Raw genomic sequence first — 5,845 nt, 5'->3', positions numbered from 1 at the left:
TCTTTTTGACTGATCAAATATTGATTTTGAAAAATATTAGAAATGTACCTTATCAGATGAACTGAACCCCAAACTGTAAAATAAAACAGTAAAGTAAGCACAAAAAGCTAAGTTAGAGAGTCAGAGGATAATGATAATCAAATGATTTAGCCTATTAATTTTGAGTACACAAAGGAGAATTTATCACACTATACTTCAGCATATATGAGGACATGAGGTTCAGATGATAGAGACTAATAATATATTACAAGGTCTAACCTTCCCTTCCCAACAGTATTAGATGGGCTGTTGACTAGAGTGATGAATTCACTGAGGATGAGGGCAGGAGTTAAGGTAAAGGAGGAAGACTATAAGCCAGGTACCAAAGTCTTTATTTAGTAAGTTAAGTCTTGAAAGACTTTGGATGTGGTTAGTATAGGGGAGATGTTCTAGAATGGAGATTCTTCCTCTTTCTCTATCAGCTTTCAGCCTGAAAACAGTTCATACAAATGCAAAGGTAAGCAGCTGCAAAAGAAAAATGAGTAACGCTTCCCTTCATTCATAAAACTAATCTTTGTTCCACTTTTCAGACTTGGCAAGAACCTCTGGTTCACATTTTCATCCTAAGGCTAGACTTTCTCTGCTAAAGACGAATGGAGAACGAAATTACCTGCTAATTCAGGCAAGAAAAATCTCAGCTCTTGCTCTTGTAAATTTGTGAAAATAAATGTGTTAAAAAAAAAAAATTACTACTGAATTGCTCCAGTTCTCACCTGAAAACATCTGGTGAGACCACTGGCACAGTTTTCCACTACTCTCCTTTTTTTTTTTTTTTTTTAAGTGAAAAAACACATATATACAAAGATTTTATTATAATCTTGAAAGAACAGGGTGGCATGCTATTTCCTGACAGCCTTCCCCCTTTACACAAAGAACCTCCACTTTTAACAAACTGAAAATTACTGTTACTGATGACTTCAAAATATCATTGTCTGCCTGAGAAAGCTGCATGTTTTGCCCAAGTCATACAGAAGTGAGAGAGATACCATTTGGACACCAAATGATGCAGTGCACAGGGCAGGGAGAAATTATTTCTGCACTACCAACTATATGTCTGATACTGTGCAAGGAAAAAAAGAAATGTCAAGTATGATTCCTAATGTCAGGAAACTTACAACTTAATCGGTCAATTACATAATACTTGAGTCCAGAGCCATGTCTTACTTTTTTTTTTAATTATCCACATCATTTAACATAGAACTTTATAAATATCAGTAAGTTAATACAAAGTTAAAATAACACAAAAAGCTTAAAATTAAGTCATAAAATGCATGTTTAATACAGGTGACTGAATGAATACATAACAGTTGAGCTGGTGTCATTGTAATCTATCAAACTCAGCTATAAGAAAATCTCACTCCTATTGTAATTTTTTTTTTAGACAGGGTCATGCTCTGTCACCCAGGTTGGCATGCAGTTGTGCGATGATAGCTCACTGCAGCCTCAAACTCAAGGGCTCAAAGCGATCCTCCTGCCTCAGCCTCCTGACTATAGGCACATGCCACTATGCTCTGCTAATTTTTAAAAAACTGGGGTCTTGCTCAGGCTGGTCTAAACTCCTGGGCTCAAGTAATCTTCCTGCCTTGGCCTCCCAAAATGCTGAGATTACAGGCAGGAGCTACCGTGCCTGGCCCTATTCTAATTTTATAATATATTTTAAGTGACACAGAAAGGTCCTTTCTCCTACTCATTGAAATCTTTAGGAAAGAAAAGAGCCAGGTCATATTTTCCTAGAGGCAGGAATTGGAGGTCAGGCTTATCCTGTGCTAGGGCATCAAGGTGGCTGGGTTTCATCTGCATCCTTTCCCAAATAGCCAAGGAAACCAGCAATAACTAAAGCAACAACTCTTTTAAGTATTCAAATCTACTGACCAATCTGTTATTGAAATTTTCCCCCATGGTTTCTTTGATCTTATATTATATTGCTATCCTTCTATTCATTTTACTGAGTACCTATCATATCAGCAATGTGTTCCTCTCTGTTACTTTGCTGATTCCCTCACCACCTCCTCATTCTCTACACTACCACTCCTGTTCATCCCTTAGCTCTATTCTTCTTTCTATATATATCTTATCTTTAGGATAATATTTCCCAACCTACATATTCTACACATACATAAATGTTCAGTCCAAATGAAAGAGGAAGCCAGAGTGTCTGCAGGTCTTAAACTTCCTGCTACTGCTACATATCAGTGATGGTTCCTTCTTAGTCTTTCCTGTTGGTATCTCTTCCTCTAGGGAAACATTAGGTTCTGAAAATTCCTAATGCTCTTAATCTGTATTTTCCCTCTATATACTATCCTTACACAAGTTCATCTCCCTCTCTCTATCAATCATCAAGCTTAAGAATGAATTTCTTTCTATTCATACTCTTTCATGCTTTAGTTCTCAGAGTCTGTTGCCCTTAGTTTTATCCAGATAACTCCTCCTTCAAATTTTGTTTAAAGTCATTTTCCTCATGGAAGCATTTATTCCTCTCCCTATACTAGATTTGGCAGTTCTGTGATGTACTTCATTGTATCCTGTCCTTTTCCTTTGAAGTATTCATCATCTCAATGATCTGTTTAATGGCTGTCTTATCCACTAGACCATGGGTGAAATTCAGCCTGCTGACTATTGTTTGTTTGTTTTTCCCCGAGACAGGGTCTTGCTCTGTTGCCCGGGCTAGAATGCAGTGGAGTGATCATAGCTCACTGCAACCTCAAATGCCTGGGCTTCAGTGACCCTCCTGTCTCAGCCTCCCAAGTAGCTGGGACTACAGGCATGCACCACCATACCTGGTTAATTTTTCTATATTTTGTAGAGATGGGGTCTTGCTCTTGCTCAGGCTGATCTTGAACTCCTGACCTCAAGCAACCCTCCTGCCTCCACCTCCCAAAGTGCTGAGATTACAGGTGTGAACTACCACACCCAGCTCCCGCTGCCTGTTTTTTAAATAAAGTTTTATTGGAATCCAGCTACACTCTTCTTTATGTATTGTCTATGCATGCTTTTATATCACAACAACAAAGTTGAGTAGTTGTGAGAGAGATAATATGGCCTGAGAAGCCTAAAACATTCACTATCTGTCCCTTTACAGGAGAAGTTTGCTGACCTCTATGCTAGCCAATAAGCCACATGAAGGCTGAAATCATGCCCATCATTTTCACTTCTATATTCTCAGCACCTAACATACTGCCTGGCACGTAAATATTTTTTGATTAATTATATATATTTCAATCTCAAGCTTTAACCCATCTTGTCACAGTAATACAAATGATATCACATTAATGGACCTGTCTTTACAACACAGCATTATAGTTGCTGCTTATCCAGATAATGATTGCAGTATTCTAGTCCAAGGGAAGAAACAGAAATTAATCAAATAATAGATAAATGGATTATTACAACCACAGGTAAGCGCTATGGAAAAAGGGAACGCAGTACAATTAGAGATGAAGAGAGGACCATAATCAAATATAGAGAGTTTGGGAAGGCTTCCCTGAGGAAGTGACTTCTGAGCTGAAATCTTTAGAGTGAGTTAACTGGGCAAAAAGAAATGGGGAAAGGAAGAACAAGCCAGGCAGAATGAATATCACATGCAATTCTCTCTTCTGCAGAGAAGGATCATGGCATGTACCAGAAACTGGTGTTGTCAAATAATGAACCATAAAGTAAGTTCCTTGAAACTTTAAGGATAGGATCCAAAATGGAGCAAAGTTTTCAGCCTAAAAGTACTCAGTGTGGTATTTACAATAAGGTAAAATTTGAACCATTGTATTCTTGGCCAACAGAGATAAAATGGTTAAACTATTATGTCCATAGCACAGCATATTCTGCAGCCATTAAAATAATGTACATGAAGAGTTTTAATCTGCATGGAAAATGTTTCTGGTATATTACAAAGTGAAAAAATTAGGACACTATTTCCACTATGTAATATATTTATACAAAGATTTTCTACAAAAAGATGGATTAGAATGTTAACTATGACTGCCTCTTGGTGGGATTGAATGCTCCACATTTTCTTTATGGTTTTCCATATTTTCTATGCTACGCATTGAAAACTTTTAAAATTGGAAAAATACATTTTATTGAGAAAATAAGGAAATATAAGGATAGATCTATATTTACACATCTGAGAATAAATAGTCTTTCCTGGCCTCTGGAATGAGGATGTAGAATAAGGATCAAAATCCAGGTGAGTCCAGTGTTAATAACAAAGATTACTAGTGAAAGCTTTCCTGTAATATGATTTAAGTTGTGAATATAACAGTGGGGACTGTGGGGCCAGGGGAAACTACCCTGAGCTATGCTGCTCCAAATAGACACCTTGCTTCTGAGATTTTGAATCTTAATTATTTAAATTGGAAACTTAACCTATTCTTATTTTGTGTGTGTTTGGTCTCATCCTGCCTATCTATCATCCATTGAAAATACTCCAATATCAATTTTGGATATGTAATTTAAATGAGAGTCATGGAAAACTCAAGCATCAGTTGTAATATTACTCTGTTCTGAAAGTTTCTTTTATTTTTTTCTTCCTCAAAACATCATTGTTAATTTATAGGCTCAATGGTCTCTCCCTTAATACTACTACTGCTAATTTACAGAAGTAGGAGAGTCATTTTAGAAAAGTTTTGCTTCTCTGAGTAACTGAGTAGATTAACTGGTTAAAAAGACAAGAACAGACCTAAAAAAAAAAAAATTGATTTCAAGAAGTTGTGAATAGAATGGTGGCTACTAGAGATTGGTAAGGGTGGTGGGAAGGGGTAATTCTGTTTAATAGAAGGAAGAAGTTCTGGTGTTCAGTGGTACAACGGGGCAACTATGGTTGACAATAGTTTATTGTATTTCAGAATAGCTAGAAGTCTTCAAATGCTCCTAACATAAAGCAATGATGAATGTTTCAGGTGAATCTTGTCCCAGTTACCCTGATTTGATCATTGCATGCTGTGTGCTTGTATCAAGACGTAACATGTACTCCATGAATATGTACAATTATTATGTATCAATAAAAAAATTAAAAAAAAAAAGAACAGAGAGACGATTTTTGTTCAGGAAATTCATCTCTCACTATATGATTAATATGACTTCCTTTTGGTTTAAACACAGAGAAATAAAACCCCATTCTTTTGGTCAAAAAATATTTTATTAATCATTTAGGCAATTAATATTTATGTGCTTACCTTGTACCCTGGCAGGTGCTATGGATAAACTGAGGAGATCTGCAAAAACCCTTTTGGGACTGGGCAGAGTTGACAGCAATTGCCTTCAGAGTTTGCTATAACTTAGGGCTTCCAAATCCTTCTGGGAGGGGATATCTTTCTTTTCCATCGTGGTTTCATAAAGGCAAGAGACTGGATGAAGGACTGGGTACAAATTTCCTTTAAGCTACATCAGGGTTTTTCAACCTCTGCACTATTGACATGTGTTGTAGGGGCTGTCCTAGCATGGTAAGATGTTTAGCCACATCCCTGGCTTCTCACTGTGATACCAGTAAGCACACCCTCAGATGGGATAATCAAAAATGTCTCCAGACATTTTGCCAAATGTCCCCTAGGGGAGCAAAATCAGCCCTGGTTGAGGCCCACTGGACTAAATGCTTCAGACATTCGACCCCACAGTAGTTAAGAAAACTGAGTTCTGTGAGGGTAAAAGAAAGGGATAGTACAAAAAATAATTCAGTATGAATTTTACTGAATTTACCAGAAAACAAATAGAAGCAGCCAAATGATTGAATAAGGAAGACAATATTGTTAATCTTATGAAATCATTATGCCCTTCTATCTATTCCCTAGATAAGAGATAAATAGAGGCCAGGCGC

At 37.0% G+C, this 5,845-nt stretch overlaps 1 pseudogene; it reads left to right on the top strand.

Moving 5' to 3' along the window:
• The first annotated feature begins 300 nt into the window (after window positions 1–300).
• Window positions 301–1,016, top strand: LOC138395974 (uncharacterized; annotated as a pseudogene).
• Window positions 1,017–5,845: the final 4,829 nt, after the last annotated feature.

The sequence above is a fragment of the Eulemur rufifrons genome, chromosome 15 (genome assembly GCF_041146395.1).
Source record: "Eulemur rufifrons isolate Redbay chromosome 15, OSU_ERuf_1, whole genome shotgun sequence".
Classification (NCBI taxonomy): domain Eukaryota; kingdom Metazoa; phylum Chordata; class Mammalia; order Primates; family Lemuridae; genus Eulemur; species Eulemur rufifrons.
The sequence above is the reverse complement of the archived record's forward strand: the minus strand, read 5'-3'. Positions and strand labels throughout refer to the sequence as shown.